The 18,629-nt window shown below is 54.0% G+C and overlaps 1 protein-coding gene across 5 annotated transcripts in view; it reads right to left on the bottom strand.

Moving 5' to 3' along the window:
* CTBP2 (C-terminal binding protein 2) overlaps positions 1-16,954 on the bottom strand; it is a 156,253-nt gene extending 139,299 nt beyond the window's left edge. For 2 of the 5 annotated variants that reach the window (XM_025880090.2, XM_073884715.1), the window contains exons 1-2: positions 16,716-16,954; positions 16,197-16,401 (exon numbers count right to left, since the gene is read on the bottom strand). The gene's annotated coding sequence lies outside the window, so the exon portion shown is untranslated. Of the gene's footprint in view, positions 1-15,736; positions 15,824-16,196; positions 16,452-16,715 lie in introns of those variants that run through there. The other 3 variants (XM_073884714.1, XM_025880091.2, XM_073884713.1) reach the window with 3 other exon arrangements.
* Positions 16,955-18,629: the final 1,675 nt, after the last annotated feature.

Below are 18,629 nucleotides of genomic sequence, written 5' to 3'. Positions count from 1 at the left end.
TCAAATTTGTACACACACCCTCATCCTTAGAATTGGGTTAGCTGAGGGGCACCTGGATGGTTTAGTCAGTTAAGCATCTGCCTTCGGCTCCGGTCATGAGCTCAGGGTCCCGGGATCGGGTCTCCGAGCTCAGTGGGGAGTCTGCCTGTTCCTCTCCCTCTGCCCGTTCCTCTCCCTCTGCCCCTCCTCCCGCTCAGGTGCAGGTGTGCATGTGCGCAGTGCACGCTCTCTCTCTCAAATAAATACAATCTTTAAAAAAAAAAACAATTGGTTTATCTGAATACAAAGCCACTCTTCAGACAGCTTGGTATTGGTAGAGAAGAGGCAGGTCAGAACCAGCTCCATCATTTATAAACTGTGAGCCCATCCACATGGCTTGTGAGACCCCTCAGCGGATTCCACAAGTGGGAGGTAACCACACCTCCTCACTGTCTCATTAAGGGTTGTTACTAAAAAACAAAACAAGCTCCTGGATGACAAAGCGTTTCTACAAACAGAAGAAAGGTAAGTTGTCATCTATATAGAAACATAAGCTATCAGCCTCAGTGAAGCCTACTAATTAATAAATCCACTGATTAAGATAAAAAGAATCTGCCACAAAATGTGTTTGCTTACAATTCTAAAACAGAAGGTGTTGTCCCCAAATCTGTGTTTGGCAACACAGGGAAATAATACCATCGGCTCACAAGAACTCCTGGAGGTTGACTTGTTCACTTGCAAAATGAGGCAGATGTGCCTGGTGCTGATCTCGTTCATGCTCACACCGGCCAGCGTGCAAGTCACTGACCCCGCTGCTGCACCCATCCTTGACTTGTGTACCCAGATTTCCAAAGTGTGCTTCCCTGAAGTGACTCATATTGTACTAAAATGTAATTTATAAAACCAACTTCTCCCCTTGCCAGCAGGCTGTGACACTCAGCCCAGCCCCCCTTGGTGGACACTGCTGGCCAGTCAGAAGAGAGAGAGTTCCATGTCAAGTGCATCTGAGTATGGAACCAGCTCCAATGTTAACGGGTACATGCAGAATTTCCCTCCTGTCCCTAGGAAAGCCTGGTGCTATTCTAGGGGGTGAAGAATCCCTCTTAAACCCCCCCCCAAAAAAAACCCAAAAATGAGACTAGGTCGGGCAGCAATCCATATTTCCCATTTCCAAATCTATTCATTCAGATTTTGAGGGGGACGGGGTTATTCAAGACATATAAAATCTTTCAATCATTTGTCGTGCCAAATGTTCACTAGACTCAAGTGTATGTATGTGTGCTGGGGAGTGGTTTGTTGTTGAAGAAAGATAATCTGTGTGCAGTTGGCAGGTTCTGGGCTGGCTGCATTAAGAACCACCAGGAGGAGTTTGCTAAAAATATAGCTGTTCTGGCCCTACCTGGAGCTTCTTCCAAAGATATGTTGGGTGGAGCTCCAGGAGACTGACTCCTGGCCAGGGGGTACCCCAGAGAAGCCCTGCTCCAGAGGCCACCCTCTCAAACCACCTGGGCACAAGCCCTCCCTCGGGGCTGCATGAATCACTCATGTGAAAACCACCAAGCCCACAGCCAGCTTCTTACCGCTAAACGCACGCACGGAATCCATGGGCTCTGCTCATGGGGCAGGCCGGAGCAGGGCCTAGGGTGGGGGTGGGCTGAGGGGTGCTGGCAACTTGTGCTGACCCAGCAGGGCACAAAGGACCTCTCCGTGATCCCGGAAGGCCTCTAATTCCAGTTTGATGTTTTACAGGGATGTAGCAAGGCACGCAGCTCATCGCTTGAAAAAGGCAGAGGCAGAAGGGAACTTAAGTCGCACTTACTTTACCACCCACCACAGCTTCTGGTACTACCCATGGTTCCCACTCCTCTTAGACCACCACCACCACCACCAATGATGATGATGATGATGATGATCAAACCACAGCTAATGTCTGAGCCCTTCCCACGTGCATTAGCCTTTAGTTACTGAACACCACTCCCTAGGATTTGCAAATGTGGAAGTATGACATTTTGGTCCCTGACCCCTGAGATGTCCTCACATTCCAGCACCGGCTGCCTCCCAAGGGCATTTTCAAGGACCATCTTGCTTTCCAAGGGAGATTTTTTTTTTTTTTTTTAATGGCATGAATTGAGCCCAAAGAAACTGCTGGTCCATGAAATGACGAGCCCACCCTGAAGGCAACAAACTGTCCCTTCCACGGACCCCGGTAGGACATCTTCCCAGAACACAGTCCCCCCAGGCTGTGCCTCACCACTTCATGCTCTCGAGATCCTACTACTTGAACCTGGAGCCCAACACGAAATGCAGAGCAGGAGCCCTGCCCCCGGGCGGTCATGTGCACACCCACACAGCACCGGGCCCTAGTGGGCACCCAGTCAGTCCCCATGAGTGGATGACTGCCCTGGGAGGAGATGAGCAAGTACCATCCTATTTCCAGGGCCAGGGGGCAGGAACACATGCAGCAAGCTGGTCACCCAGCTGGACCTGGGCCAGTCACCAGAGCTGCTATGGACCAAGTGCCCACCACGTGCCAGGAAGGCGACCCCAACAAGCCATTCTCTGGGACAGGCACCAACCCTCCTACTGCCCGCTCGGGACCTGGAGATCGGACGGGAGCATGTGAAGGCAAATGCTGACAGGGAAGGGGGCTGACTAGTGCCTTCTCCTACACAAATTCCGCTAGGAATGTGGCCAGTCAGGCCCACCTGCACTGTGCTTTATCAGCTCTGGAGAGAAGGTGCGGGGCACTCGGTGGTGCTGAATTCAACACAGGGCTGGCTCTCCAGTGGACCCCACCTGTCCAGGGCAGCTGCAGCAGGGGGTGGCCCAAGCCCCCATGTGGGCCGTACTCAGGCAGAGGGAGGCAGCACCCAACGCTACTCTTTCTTCCTTCTCTGGTAAGGGAAAGTAGCTCTTAAAGAGAAAGTAAATATTTTACTGGGCATTTCTCAGAGTGACCTAATACAGAGTAGCATTCCAGTCTAAAAACAACCTGAATGGTTTTTGGGTCATCACTTTGGCCCCAGGAATCCTCGAGAAGATGGGTTGCTCCCTAACCTAACCAGCCACCACCCTTATATCCCTGTACTTTTTTTTAACAGCACCAGGATTTGGATATCCCACCCTCAAACACTATTCAACTACACACCCATTTCACCTAGCACTTCACCAGGCTCCATAAAATTCACCCATCCTTCGTGTGCAAAGGATAAAACCTCCCATCCATTGGGCGGCCATTCCCCTAGGACACAGCCCACCATCTGTGACTAGCAAGCCCCATCTCAAAGCCCAGGGAGCCTTCTCTCCTGTCCCCCAACACCCAAGGGGAACCCCTTTCCACTGCTGAGGTCAGGATTCTCTGATCTCCACCCCGACGGTGTGAAGGACACACAAGGAAACCTGCTCCAACAGGTACACAGCACCTCGAGGCAGAAGTGGATGATTTATTTGTCTATATTTTGTATTTTTAAAAATTTAACAAATACCTATGGTGTGTCAGGCCTGTTCCAAGCAGTTTATAATTCTGATCCTCATTTTAGATTCAGAAACGGTAAGTCCTCTCCAAGGCCTCAGTAAATCCCGAATGCAGTCAAGCAGCTTTCCCTGCCTCCTTTGCCACACACTTTCTCAAACCGTCCGTCCCATCTGATCAGTCCGTGTTTATCTTGTTGCCTCTCCTAAGGTCTTGAGGATGGGGTGGCTCTCCTTGGGCCCAGCATCAGTCTGGGAAGGATGACATTCAACGACCTTTCTGTGGGACCTCTCCTCTCCCTCCCGGGAAGTGTGAACAGGCAGAGAACACTGGTAACCCTGGGCTCCCAAGTGGGCTGCTGGGATGGCTCAGGGGAAAGCTTCTGGGTCTGACCCTGGAGCCTGCCACGCCGAGTGATCACCAGGTTGTAAAACTCCCTGCTACAGGCAAGGCCAAAAAGTGGTCCCTGCACTGGCCCCGCCCCCTCCCCCACTAACAGGAGAACCCAGACCCAACTCCCACCAGTCCTCCCTCGGTTGCTCCAGCCTGCCCAGCCTGCTGGGCCGCTGCCCCAGATGATGGAAGGAATCACGGCAAAACACAACAAAACCCAACTTTTTAATCCCTCTTGTGCAGAAACGTTTTAAAGAACTAGAGTTATACTTGCAAAGCGCGTTTCAAGTGGTTTTGCTGAGGTGGGGGGGCGGGGGGAGGAAGGCAGCTTCGAAGCTCTCATGCCCGTGTGACACACACAGTAAGAACACAACCCAAACAGCAGCCAGTCACAAGCCTCTTCCCTTTGTGCCCCTGGGACACAGGGGACTCAAATAAGGCAAGCTCACAATTATCACAAAGAAAACTCAAATCACGTGGAGCTGCTTCCTTTGCCCACGACTCGGAGCACATCTGGCCAGTTTAGGAAGGAAAAAAAATTACCCACGGTTCAAAGTCCTCCTTAAATACTCAGGAAGACATCATTATGGATAGAATTCCAACTTTAATTCTGAAATCTCCTGGCTTTTGTCAGCTGAAGCCACATTCTTAATCCCAGGCTTAGTTGAGAAATGAGAAGAAAGGATGTGTGTTTAAAAAAAAAAAAAAAAATTCTCAGCCCTGAGTGAAAAGCAACAAGCATCTTGGAAGAGCAGGAGAATAAACTGAACTCCGCACAGAGGCCAAGGTGGAGAAAAATCGGGTCTTAGGAAACCTGGTGTACTAACCACGGCACCAACATGGGCATGTGGGGCACTAATCAGATGGCCCCTGTGTCCTGCTGGAGGGACTTGGATGCCAAGCTCAGGGGGCCTTTCTGCAGAGCCAGGGAACCCTGAAACGTGGAACAGGGCAGAGACACACACCTTCTACACCACAGATCTGAAGGCCGGTTCTGAGGCCACCCACGACCCCTGGCTCCCATCAAGAACCTGCATGGTGGGGCCAGCCAGCAAAAGCTGACAAAGCTACAAGGGACATCAGAGCGTCGCCTATGCAGAGAAGCCTGAAACCCCAGTGCCCCATCCACGCTCCAGGCAGTGCAGCCCGAAGCAGCTTCTCCCTTCTCCTGTCCCACCGAGGCGGCTGACTGAGCCCCACCACAGCCCCTCTTCTGTGGGGAGTGAAGCAGAATGGAGACCTGTTTGAAAACTGCACGGGGGACTTAAAATAGAAAGAATACAATCATTACCTAAACTAGAGCTGAGCCAGCACATCGGGGCTACAGTGACCAGCTGATCAAGAGACACCGCCCCTCCTGGCCTTTCCCCTCGGCCCTGCAGACCAGGCAGAACGCAATGATTGAGCGAGACCCCCCGGGGGGCCTTGGAGCCAGAGCAGCTATGTTGGGCATCGCCCAAGCACACACGTGTTCCCGAAAGGGTCAGGAGCACGGCAGGGCAGGAAGGAAATCTTGTCAGTAGAGGAAAGCCTGTTTTTCAGGAAAATCTCCACCTTGGGGGACCTTACCCTAAAGGAAGCCAAGGTCAGTGAGAGCTCTCTCGTCACCTGCTCTGGGTGCCTTTTAGGTGAGTTAATCACCCAGGCAGGCTCCTCTCCGGATTTCAGGACACACCCAACTTTGTGCCATTCCCTTTCAATTCTCTGATAGACTCTTTGAAAAGAAGGCTGCTCCTTTTGTTCAGGAGTATGATTTCAAATTCCTTGCTAAGGCCAACACAAACGCAGGGCAGCCACCCAAAGGAGGTTTACCCAGCAGAATCAAGTTTCTGGCCGGTTTTTACAGGAATGGTGCAAACAGACTATTCCAATCAGATGAAATCCTCCCCATCTTCCCAGTCTCTTCTCCCAGATGCCCCCACGTTGAACCCAGGAAGCAACTCCCATTGTAAGAGGTGCATCATGAGTCCTGTTGGAAAGTGTACAGCAGCCAGAGTGAGGGAAGGGAGCATCCCACCCACCACCTCCAGCCCCTCCCCAAGAAAGGGGCACACCCCAGGAAGAAGGGGGGGGGCTGGTTTTGAAAAAATCTGAGATCACTACCCTAGACCACAAATTTGGAAATCTGAGTCTGACAAAATGATACCTGGCCACCAAATCCAATGTTACCACCAAGAGAGCCTAAGCACTGTGAAAGCTAGCCACAGAGAGAGAGAGAGAGAGAGAGAGAGAGAGAGAGAGAGAGAGAGTGTGTGTGTGTGTGTGTGTGTGTGTGTTGGGAGGGGGTAGGGTGGTTGCATCAGACACCCAGATGGAAGCAAGGGAGAAAATGAGATAGAGAGCACAGAAGGGGTCTAATTTGGCTATCATGGCAAAGCCATCCCCAAGTCCCAACCAAAAGCCCAAAGTCTCAATCAATTACAGAGAAACCAGCTCAGGATGGACTGGGGACTAACTAGACTTCTGGCTCCCCTGGCTGCTTAACCTTCCTGACCCTCGGTTTCTTCACCGGTAAAACACCATCACTTCTACCAGGGAGAGGATCCGAGGGTAAATGAAGGAGCACGGCTGGAGAAACAGCACGGTGCCTGGCTACTGAGGTCCTTCGGGATGTCTACTCTCTGCCTGGACAGTGAGTCCGTGATCCAGAGGGGCAGAACTCTCCCCATGCATCCAAGGGGGCCCCTGACTGCGAAGCCTGCCCGAGGCTTCTGATCGGGAGCCATGCTGTTCATTAATCCAAAAAGTGTAGGGAATTTAAAACAGGCCTTGTCCAGGAAACTATCTAGAAATTCCTCCCTGGCATTAGATTGTGAGATCCTAACAAAAGATCACTAATCAAAGGCGGAAATTAAAACAAGCCAGACTTCTCATAACCCCATGTGATGTGGAAGTCAACCCGGGCCTGAGAAAGAGGATTGTTTCTGAGAAGCCCATCTGAATCCTGGGGAGAACGTGCCAGATTTGGGGTAGACCTGGAATTCTCACTTCCCCTCTGCTCTCAGGGTGACAGGACAGGCTCCCAACACAGGAGGAGTTCCTCCTCTGCCAAGGAATCCTGCCAGAACCCCACTGCCAACAGCCTGATCTGAGTCCCAGCTCTGCCACTTGGGGCAAGGGGTTACAGGCAAGTCACCCAAGTGCCTCCGGCACCTGACATCACCCCACCTTACTGTGAAGATCAAATGCAACATACACCAAGTGTGGGAGTGACAAAGACACTAAGCAAATGCTCAATAAACCATAGCTATATTGTTACCTTAACAAAAATAAGAGTACTACTTAAAAAGGGCCTGGGGTAGATTTGAGTTTCAAATTAAGTCGGCCAGAACAGGAAGAATCAAACACACAGAAGTTCTTCCAGCAAGGACAAAAGGGGTGCAAAGTGGAAAAGCCCTAGACCGTCCTGGCTCTACACTCACTGGCCCATCAGGAGCCGCACTGTGACAAGAGGAGTAAGGTCACTTGTCCTGGACGTGGGGTCTGCGGAAGGCCTGGGTAGCCCTCGCAGCTCCCCGCAGCAACTAGCGCCGCGCTCCCGCTAGCGCCAGTAAGACACCCAGACTGGAAGGTTGCAAGAGGAGCGCGGCCCCAACACCGCCCAGGAGACCGGATGCCAAGCGGGCCAAGTCATGAGGATGCGGCCGTTCACCGTTTCAGCGTCTCCGCCGCCATCGCGGATCAACGGACCTCCCTGTCCCCTTGGCGGGGGGGGGGGGGGGGGGCGGGAGGGGGGGGGGGGGGTTCGGGGGCCCTGCGGTCGGGGGGGGGGGGGGTGGCTCAGGCACGGTCCAGCCAGGTACCTGGTTCAGCCCCGGGCCTCGGGCGCGGGTTCGGGACCCACCTGGGGTCCTGCGTCGTCTCGCGGCTCCTTCCCCGTCCCGCCCCGGGACCCGGAGAAGCGCGGAGGTCCCTGCGGGTGTGGGCCGCGTCCGGCCGGACCCCCGCCGCCCGGGGTCAGACCCCGCACAATGGCCTGTGGGAGGAAGGAGGAAGTGGGCACAGGGGGGCAGGGGCCATTTCTATCACCTCTAGAGGACTTCCCCACGGCGAGAAACGGCTGCTATTTACAAGTGAAAGGGCCAGCGCCAGAGGAGGGGCGCTTCCGGCGGTGTCAAGCGGGGGTGGGGGGTGGGGGGGCACAGGTACGCGAGCCCCAGAGGGGGAGGGGCGGGGCCGCCAGGTACGCGGGCCTGCGGGGGGCGGAGCCCCAGGTGCGCGGGCCCGGAGGGGAGGGCGGGAGCCGGCAGGTCCGCGGGCCGCCGAGGTCAGGGGGCGTGGGCACCCGGGGAACCGCAGACGCCGGCAGGCCGGTCCTTCCAGCAGGGCGGAGCACCCCGACCGTCCGGGCGCGCGCGGGGAAACGCGGCCAGACCCCGCCCCCTCCAGGTAGAGCGCGGCCAGGTGCGGCGGCCAGGCTTCCCCCAGGCCCAACTTTGCCCTCCCGGCATCACAGAGTCAAGCAGGAGACCGGAAGTCGCCCTGTGGTCCGTCTGGGCGGAACGTGGGGGTTCCCGGGGCCCCCACACCCCCAGCGCGCTGCGGAAACCAGAGGCGGACACCAGCCTTTTTAGGAGTTGGGGGAGGTGATTCACTATTTCTGCGGCGGGCAAAATAGCAATTGTTCTGTTTACCTAGCCCGCAGGAGCTTCGCGAGGATTAATAACTGCGAAATGGTTTTAAGATCAAAAACATTCTGAGATTTTACGTGTAGGCACTTATATGTGCATACTGATATCCGTACAGAAAAATATACTCTTTATTCATTGCCCTCCTGGAGTGACTTCTAGCCCATAACCAGAAATCGCTGAGAAAAAGGAATAAGGTACATCTCTTCAGTACTCCTGGGGAGAAATATCATTCCCACTTGGCATCCACGCTGGGCCTCCTGCTCCATCCCGTCCCTGAAGGGCAGATGGGAGCAATCGGCCAGACCACAGTTCGAAGTCTGGAGAAGAGACAGAAAAAAACTTGAAAAGTATTTGTCACCGCCACTGGAAAGAAAATGCAGCGTTTCTCCCCAACCCCACCCAGTTCATTAGGCAAGTGTCCCCAAGTGAAGGCTGCCCTGGTGGTCTCCGGGGTTTGGAAAGCTTTGTCCCACCTAACCACACCTCACACAGCAGTCCGCCAAGCTCAGCCGGTGCTAGGAGGCCATGCAACCATCTGGCCCAGCAGCTTCTCCAGCAAAGCTTCCCTGGTGTCACCAAGACTCCGTCCCTCCCAGCAAAGCTTCCCTGGCATCACCAGGACTCATCCCTCCCAGCAAAGCAAGCCCATGTGACCAAGTGAGGCTGTTCCCCTCCAAGCAGAACATTCCCAGTCCCCTCAGCCATTCCCGGACAGGGACAAGAGCTCTTGAGAGCCCTCCCCCTGCTCACTGCTGGCTGGGCCTGGGAGCTTACTGCAGGCAACTTACTGCGGGCTCTCCACCATCCAAAAGAGCCATGTGGCCCCCACCCCCTCCCTAGCCCACCTGGGCCTGAACACGCAGATGATATACTGTGACTTTGTTTGCGCTTCTAGGCCTACCGCACTAAAGACATCCATCAGCAAAAGAATAAAGTCCCAGACAGAGCTCATTCAGCAGGAAAGGTGCACAAACCCTTTCCCAGCCTCACACCCCCTACAGCAAAAGAATTTCACCTGCAGTTCCTCTTATCCCCCTCCCATACACCTAGGGCAGGAACACTATGAGCACTTCCAGGTTGATTGGGCCATTTACACCCAGCTACTGGCTCTCTGCTAGGCCTCAACATTAGGTAGGCTTTTTAGGTTGCCATACTGGAGGGGAAAAAATCCCATTAGGCCAGAGGAGTTGACCTCTGCGGTCTTGGTCTACAGTTCCTTCTAAAGAACTTCCTGGGACTCCTTGACTCCATAATGAAGTTTTTGTTTGTCCTGGGCTTGGACAGATTGCTAGAGGCCAGATTTCAGGCCTGGCTGGAGCACAGCAGTGAGTTTACAATCCCTTGGCTAGCCCCGATGCTGCAGAAAAGACCCGCTCGCCACCTAAGTTACACATCTTTTAAAAAGGCCCTTCCAGTCCCTGCCACTATGTAGGCTGGAATGAGACAGAAATATTGCCACTATTTCCAATCAGTCTTCAAGCCAGTAACAGTGTCTTGCAAGTCGTAATTAAGGGCTTATTTTAATGCAAAAAGCACATTTCTGCTGATCAATAGATTGCTTTTGAAGGGAGTCAGAGCAATAACACAAAAGAAGGTGCATATTTTTTTTTGCATTTTATAAGTGGGAAAGATTTTAAGAACCAAATGGATGAAAAGCACTGCCCTCCCCCCCTTCACCACCATTCCCTACCCCCCAGACTTTTTTGGACTCCCAGAAAACAACCACCAAAGACCAGCCCACCAAGTTCAGACAACGACAGCTATTTGGGATTAACATCCTCTAAATACCACTGGGAAAAATGAAGTCTCTACTATTATCTAGAAGTTACAATTCCCCATAAAATCAAAGGCATCACTTGCCCCATGAATAAGAACCCAACCATTTTATCAGAAATTTTGTGAACATTAAGCCAAACTTTTGGCCAGTTAAATCAGATCATCTCTGAAACACTCACTCAAGGAGGGATAGGCTTGATACAGATGGAATGGTCAACTGGCCCTCAAGTTCTAAACCAAGGGTACCTCGGTAACATCAGAACAGGCATCAGCCCCCAACAGTAGTCAATGTCTATACTGATTCCACTTAGGGTAGAGCGGCAAAAGAGAAAGGACACAGTAATGCCCGTCACTTGGAACTACAGAGTCGGCTCCGCTCTGGAACCTCAGTTCCCACACGGAAGCAGGAGGGCTCTGTGAATGGGGAGAAAGATGCATACAGAGGACTGTTTTCAAAAATGGCAGCAGCTGTCCAACCAAACATGAAAAGCCAACAAATACTTACTTCAGCTCTACTTTCCCTAACACTACAAACAGCTTAAAAACTACTTCAACATGAGGAGTAATAAAAATAAACACAACAGCTTCTTGCGACTTGAAATGCCTCAATTTCTGGTAAGGGTTGATAGGATTTCTTAAAATTGTTTTGAGGGGCAGGGGGGAGTCTGCTTTTTATACTTTTCTTTGAAGAACCCTTCTCTCTACTTTTAGAATCTTTACTCCAAAAAGCAGATTACAGAGAAGAGCCCACAAAGGTCCCTGGCAGTCCAAAAGGGACCACCTTCTAAGAAAACTCTGGAAAGGGAGTAGACCAGTGGCCCACATTGCCATGCCAGGCAAAGGCAGATAAATGTGCCTCTGGTTCCCATCGGTCCACAGCTCCTGAAGTTTCTGTGTTCTCGAGCAGTTGGAAGAATGAAGGCCAAACTGCCCCTTGGCTCCCATTGTCAACATTCCACACAAACAATGGCCAGGCTCTCTCCCTATTGTACATTCTGTATTCATTTGTGAGTCCCCCCCTTTTTTTTTTGCACAATGTGCAAAGTCCTTCTTTTCAGCAGGGAAGTCCTGAATGCCCAAGTGCAGCCATAAATTTAGGCTTTAAACATCAATAATGAGAGCTAAAAAGCAAACTGCAGATCCTGCCCCAACATTAATTTGTGAGGATCATTTGAGTCACATTCATGACTTCTGGATACCATCCATTAAATCATGATCAAAAGAAACACTGAACACCTTGAAAATGGTTCTGAAGTTTTTAGCAATGATTAAGTATAATTTTCCAAATCCAGAGATAGGGCTTTAAAAAAAAAAACAAAAAAAAAAAACCTTTCATACATCTTCGATACATGTTCCATCAAACACAGACTTGAAGAAAAAATTAACTTCTCGAGCTCGTCCGTGGGGAGAAGACTTGCTTTTTCCCTCCTTTCCCAGTGTGCTGTAACTTTAACTGCAGCAGTGTGAATTAGGACATGCTCACCAGCTGTAAGGGAGAAAACTGATATCTACCCAGGCAGTGTGGCCTCAGAGTGTATCCATTCCAGCATTTTCATGTGCCTACTCAAAGTTTTTCAGTAGTCCACGCGAGCATTCCTGAGCTAGCGATTCACGGGAAGATCTTGGAGGAAAAGGCACCCCGATATTTCACTATACCGAGTCACTTCTGCTAAGTCCAAGTACTTCTCTTCAAAGGGTTGGGCAAACTGCACTCCCATTTTTTTAATTACTACAAAACTGTGTTCCAGCCTCTGTGATGGAACTATCAGCCATACATTGGAAATATTACCTGAGTTGTGCCCTGCCCCACAGATAAATTTCCTCTCCTGATCATGTACTTTAGGACTCTATGTCTGCGGCCTGTATCAGGGACACAGGACACTTAGCCTGCCGCTTGTCACTGATAGAAAGATTATTCACAGAGGGACCCGGGCTGCACTCACATACATTATGATGACAGCCCTTCTATATTGAAATGACAGTGGTAAAAAAAATGACAACAGAGATGGCCATTCCCCTTTAAATTTGTTCCATTTAGGGAAAGCGTTAAATGCAGAGGGTGTAACTGCATTCAAAAGTGATTCACGAAGGAAAAGGACTTTTGGTAAATGGCAATCTGGTGCTAGATCTCAAAGGAGGGGTGTGCCTGAGATGCGGGCCCTTTTTTGTTTTTAATCCGCGAGAATCTCAAGGATTTCAAGTGGTGTGAGCCATCCTGAGCTCCCTCTGCTTTAGTATTTTAAACAGTTCCCAATAATATCCTTTTCAAACCCCGGGCACTGCTTGTTCAGTTCTGATTTTATACACTCATCATTTCCTGACCTTGTAGCTAGCTACTCCGAATGCTGCAAGAGATGCGGGCTGACTCTGTAGTTTTGTTTGTTTGTTGGTGTGGCTGTGTTTCATCATCTCTCTTTAAAACACTTCCCAGACTTAGAGATGCAATTTCTTTGGGGGGGGGGGGTTTAAAAATCAAGAGTAAACCTATCGATTATTCCCTGAAAGGATAACTGATTGGCTAGTTAATGATTATACAGATAGCCAAGTTTTCCTGTTTCATCTTGTGTACACGACCAGATGAACAATGCCAAGGAAAGCAAACTCGACCCTGCAGGGACAGGAACAGGTGTGCCCTGAGTCTTAAAAGGCCAAAATATCTCACAAAGTATGTCACTGGTGTATTTTTACAATGCTACTAGTATTTGTTTTTAAGTAGCCAAACTTTTTTACTTTCTTAACCTTAAGAAGACACACTTTGCAAATATTTCTTCTTTGAGTTGATGACTAAGTCCCAGAATAAGATGCAACTTGTGCCGAGCAAAGAAATACATTTTAGGGACAAAGAAGTTTTTTAGAAAAATCACAGTTAAGAAAAGGTAATTCACCCTGCCCCTCCCCCAGGAGAACACCCTTTCAAGGGCCAGTTTCAAAAGATCCCAAGTGAAGTCATAAATAACACAGGGCTTGGAGCTCAAACTGCAGAGCCACACCACCCTCCACTCAGCCTTACTGAGGTACAGTTAGAAATGAGGGAGACAACATTCCTACCCCCCTAGCCTCATCTTCCCAAACAGGAAAAAGGATTAAACCAAAAAGCACCTTGTCAGGTTCAAAACGAGTTCTAAAGCCAAGATTTTAAAATTCCCTCTAATAACTGCTTTCTACAGGGACAAACTGGGGTCCCCAACCCCTGGGGCACAGAAAAACCAATCAGTGCCATAAATTCCCTTTGCCTTCAACCCTCACTCCCTTGTACTGGGGGCAAAGTGGGGGGAGGGGGTGACCTGACATCAACACTTACACTAAACCCCTCAACGCTCTACAGAAATATGCTGGCTTATTTCCTTTGTTTGGTCCTGTTATACTTGATCAAGTGTGAACGATTAAACTGGCTTCATTAAAGGCAAGTGCATTCACGACTAACATACAACTTCAATGGCAACTGTAAGCATATTTTGCAAGAAGGAGGGTCTGCTTTTTTGCTTGAAACCTACCATCTCATTAACTTTTCTTTGGGGGGCAATAAAAAGGGCACCAGGGTTTTTTTGTTTTGTTTTGTTTTTTGTTTTTTTTTTTTTACAGGAGAGTGTCACTGAGGTTCAGAGATCTGATGGCAGACAAAAGGATTTTTAGTGTTTCAACTCTAAGATATAGTCCCTGTTACTTAAAAAAAAAGAAATTGTTTCAATATTAAAGCTGCTGACTTAAACTGTTTAATTAGCATTTTGAATATCACTTTATAATTGCTGTAAGAAGTACTCTTTGAAATCAAATGATTATAAAAACAAGATCCTTTAAAGTGCATTACTTCAAAATGTAAAGGATTTATTTAAAAATTTTTTTCAAAACACTGGAATTCTCCTAAGTACAAAAAAACTAACTAGTTCTACTGTGAAGTTCTACTGCCTAGAGGCAGAAAAGCAGTCTTAGGTACTGAACACGAGGTAATTTTAAAACTGTCTTTGAACCCAAGCACCTAGTAGAGAATCTTCTTTGAAAAAGTAGTAGGAGTTTAATATATTTCGCCAAAGTCGGGAGGCAGAATCACTTTGTAAACTAACCAAAATATACGTCCCCTCCAAATTATCCATGTCAGATAAAAATATACCAGTCTCTAGAATATCCAACAGAATTGCAAATAAGGCACTTAGCATTTTAAATTCCCAATGCATATTTATAGAATACAATTCTCTTGTCTACCCTTCAAGCCACTCATATCTGACTCTCTAAGAACTTAACCTGATCTCCAATCTTTGGAGAAAAAAGGTGGGAAAAAAATCCAGAAAGATCTGTTTACCCTGGATAAGGCAAGTGAGTCCGGCATGACGACGTAGGCCACCGCAAGGACGCAGAGCGAGCGGGGTTTTCTACGAAAAATTCCTCCTTTCTCCTGTAAAATACTAAACATGGGGACCCCTGGAGCCAACTGCTGCTTGGGGCTGCCTCCGGAAAAAGTACTCGGGGTCGGGAGGTGGGGGGGGGGCCACCCCACACACTCGCGCGCACACGCACACTCAGGGTCCGTGACCATCCGCCGCGGCCAAGAGCGAGCCACCGGAGGGTGTGTGTGCGCGTGTGTGTCTCGCCGCGGCCGGCGGTGACCGCGCCGAGCTCCCGGGCCCGCGGCCTCCGAGCACCAGGACGCTGCGTGGGCTGCGGGCAAGCAGCTACGCCGCGGGGCCTCCCGCCGGAGAAAGGCCCCGGCGCGCCCCGGCTCCCGCGCGCCTCTGCCCAACTTGCCCCGGAGCGCTGGGCAAAGCGGGAGGGAGAGAAAGAAAGGCGCTTCCCCTCGGCCTCGCGGGTCAGTCCTGCGCCGCAGAGGACGGGGAGGAAGAGGCGACCGCGGCGGCCCGGCTGTCGCTACGCCGCGCCGGGTCCCCGCCGCCCGGGGCGCGCCCTCGCCAGCCCCTCCTGCGAAACTTTTTCTTTTTGGTTCGCCCCACCCGAAAAGTGCAGTCCGGGAGGGGGAGGCGGGCAGACCGGGTTCGCGGCGGCGGCGGCGGGCGAGGAGGAAGTGGTGCCCGCGGGAGCGCGGACGGGCAGAGGAAATGCCCGGCCCGCTGGGCCCCCGCCCGCGCCCGCCGCCCGGCCAGCCCCGGGCCCCCGCCCCGCTGCGACTTTGGCGGGCCCAGCCCGGCGCGGCAGTGGTGGCGGCGGCGGCAGATGTGGCCCGGGCTGCCCGGAGGAGCCAACAATGCGGGGCCGGCAAAACAAAAGGGTTCCACTTCGCCTCCTTTCCCTTCTTTCACTTGCGCTCTCGGGGCGCCGCGCGGGATCCCCGGCCAGCAGGGGCCGCTCCCCTGGGGGCCCTGAGCCGCGCGCGCCCCGGTTTCCCCGCGGACCCCCGCTCTCCCCCCACCCCCGCCCCGCAAGCCTAAGGCCCCGCGCGCTCGGACTCCCGGTCCCGGGGGATCCGGCCGTATTGTCCCCGCGGCGCGCCGCGCGCTCGGCCTGGGTCGCGGGCGGCCCCCGCGCGCGCACCCACCGGCCTCGGGGAGCAGGAGCCGGGGGCGCCTAGGAAACCGTCGCCGAGACGCCGCCGCCGCCGCTGCCCTCCGGACGCCGCCGCGCTCGGGATTTCTTTTTTCTTTTTTTTTTTTTTTTTGCCAATCCTGATGGGAAGGAAGGTGACCGCCTACTTCGCATTCATCAACTCTCATCACAACAACAAAAATCCTGGCACAAACGGCAACCGGCGGGCGCGATCGGCGGCGGGGGGCGGCAGGCAAGGACCTCCAGGCCGGCTCCCACCCCCGGGCGCCAAGCGGGGACACGGGGGCGCAGACCAAAGATGTCCTCGGATGCCGGCTCCGTGTCCTTCGCCCTCCTCCCCCCCCCCACACGGCGAGTGGCGCAGTGAGGCGCGGGCGCGGCGCCCCCAGCCCGCGGCCGCAGGTGAGGCGGGGGCGGCAGCGGCCCCAGCCCTCCCCCGGGGCCCCTCTTACCTCGTCCCGGGCCGCCGGCGTCCACGGCGAAGGGCGCCCACCCGGGAGGCGGTGGCGGCGGCGGCGGCTCCCGCCCCTCCCACCCCACCCGGCGGCGGTGGCGGTGGCGGCGGCTGTGCGGCCCCCCCTCAGCGCGGCATGGCTCCCGGCTCGGTCCCTCGCTCCTCGGGCCGCCGCCGGCTTCTCTGGGCCGCTCCCGGGCCACCTTAAAATGACACACGCACACAGGGACACACACACAAAAACTTAATCTCTCCAGCTCCCCGCCCCTCCCCCTCCCGCCCTTCCCTCCCCTCCCTGTCTCTCCCCTCCCCTCCCCTCCCCACCCTACCCCTCCCCTTCCCTTCCTCCTCCTCCCCTCGCCGCCGAGCCTCTTCCTACTTCCCCACCCACCCCACCCCCTTCCTCCGCCCACCCGGCTCCCGATCCTCCCCACCCCAGTCCCAGCCCCGCGCCCGCAGGCCGGGAGGGGGCTGCGTTGGGGGTCCCCGGCCCGCGCTCGCCCCGCGCCGCGCTCACCCCCAAGAGGATGCTAATTCCAACTTGGATCGGGGGAGGGAGCGTCCTGGATGCCTTGCGCCTCCCGGCTATTTGCTCTTCTTTATTTGTTTTCTCCTCCCGGGAAGGAGGCGGAAAACGGAGAGAAAGGGAAAGGGAAAGAAGCGGCGCCGGCCGCGTCGCCCGGTGCCCGCCGGCTGCGCAGGAGCGAGGCGGGAGGCGAGGTGAGGGTCGCCGCTCGCTCACTCCTCGCTCCTTTTTTTTTTTTTTTTTTTTTTTTTTTGGGTAAAGGCGGGGTCTCTCTTTGCAAACCAATGACACAACCCCACATGGGCCGGCCTCGCCCCCTACAGATACTCCTCACTACAAATCGGCTCTCTCGGGGGATTAGTGGCTCCGCGAAAGTGCACACAGGCGCGGCTGGCGGGCGAGGGGGCCGGGCGCGGCGGGCACTCCCCGGCCCGGCCCCGCCCGGGAGGCCCTCGCGAAACACTGGGGCCTCGGCGGCGGGGGCGGGGGTCCCGCTACAGCGGCCGGCAGTCGTGCCCTCCCTTCGCTCCCCTTCTTCCTCCGCCCCTTCCACGTGGGGCCCCGGGCGGCCGGCCACGTGGGGGGACGCGAGCCCAGGCCGGCCTGGGCGCAGCGCCCCGGGGTGGCCCTGGCCCCATCGGGCCCCCGCCTGGTCCGCGGCGCCGACCTGCCCCCTTCCCGGCCCCGCGGCTCCAACTTCCTCCTGGGCCGCGCGCCGGCTGCTTCTGCCTTCTCTGGCCCGCGGGGTCAGGCGCGGGCCGGCCACAGGGGGCACTTGCGCTCCCCAAATCCGGATCCGGGAGACGGTACCCGCGCCTTGCCGGAGAGGCGGCGATGGCTGTGGGTGCGCGGGAGGGGCCCTGTGTGCTGGAACTTGCAGCGGTTGTGTTCCCTACAAGAAGCAAAACATTTTTTACACATTAAAAAAAAAAATGTTCCTTCCTGTTGCCTGGATCTCGCCGGGGCTATTTTTAAAAGCCTTGCTTTGGGTGGGAGCGCCCGGCCTCGCGGGACGGAGACGCGGGCTCCAGAGTAGGGGTCCTAGGCTTGCGCGGCGCCCCGACGCCGCGAGGTTACAGTCTGGACACCAAAGCTAGGGATCAGGCCGCGCGCCGGCCGCACCTAGATTAAATTCAATGCCCGTGACCTGCGGCACTGGAGCCCTGTTTGCGAAGGGGGTCGGCGGCCAAGGATTGGGAAGGCTCTTCCCCCTGCGCCCTAGAGCCCCTCGAACTCCTCTCACTTCCCCGAGGTCGCCGCGCATCGTCCAAGAGCCCCCGTGGAAGCTGAACGGAGCCCCCAGTGTCGATGTTTTAAAACTATATTGAGATGTTAAGAACTGGATTGAGACGTTGAGCAGGAAAGGCATGAAGAGGGGTGTGAGGTCGGGCCTTTGCAGGCCGCAGGCATGGCTATTCTGGAAGCCCAGACGCTTGGTTTGGCCTCTGACGTCCCGGCAGGGCACCGCACCCCACGGTGCCGAGGAAACGTCAGGTAGGGCCTGGAGGCCACAGGAAGGGCCGCGGAACCGCGGAACCCTTCCTGCATCCCGAGGAGAGCTGCTCTAGGCCTGTCCGTCTATTAACATTTAAAAAAAAAAAACTCCTGCTCCGGCCCGCAGCAGGGGAGAGGTGCTCACTGCTGGTTTGCTAAAGTGCACCCAGATGTGGCAAGTACGGCCGGCCATGGGGGGGAGGGGGGAGGGGGCGCTTGACTCCTAATGATTGTTTCATCATCAAACAGTAGGTTTTTAAAACTCGAGGGAAGACCTCCCACAGTGATGGCCCAGGCATTTCACACCCGCTAGCTCAGTAACTAAGATGTTTATCACACGGCCTGAATAGGCCGGGCCAGCCCAGCTACGTGGCTCTGGGGTCTGTGGTTCAGTCGGAAAAACTCCCAGAC

Source organism: Callorhinus ursinus, unplaced genomic scaffold (assembly GCF_003265705.2).
Source record: "Callorhinus ursinus isolate GAN/ISIS: 27379988/994484 unplaced genomic scaffold, GSC_fseal_2.0 scaffold58, whole genome shotgun sequence".
NCBI classification, from domain to species: Eukaryota; Metazoa; Chordata; class Mammalia; order Carnivora; family Otariidae; genus Callorhinus; species Callorhinus ursinus.
The sequence above is the reverse complement of the archived record's forward strand: the minus strand, read 5'-3'. Positions and strand labels throughout refer to the sequence as shown.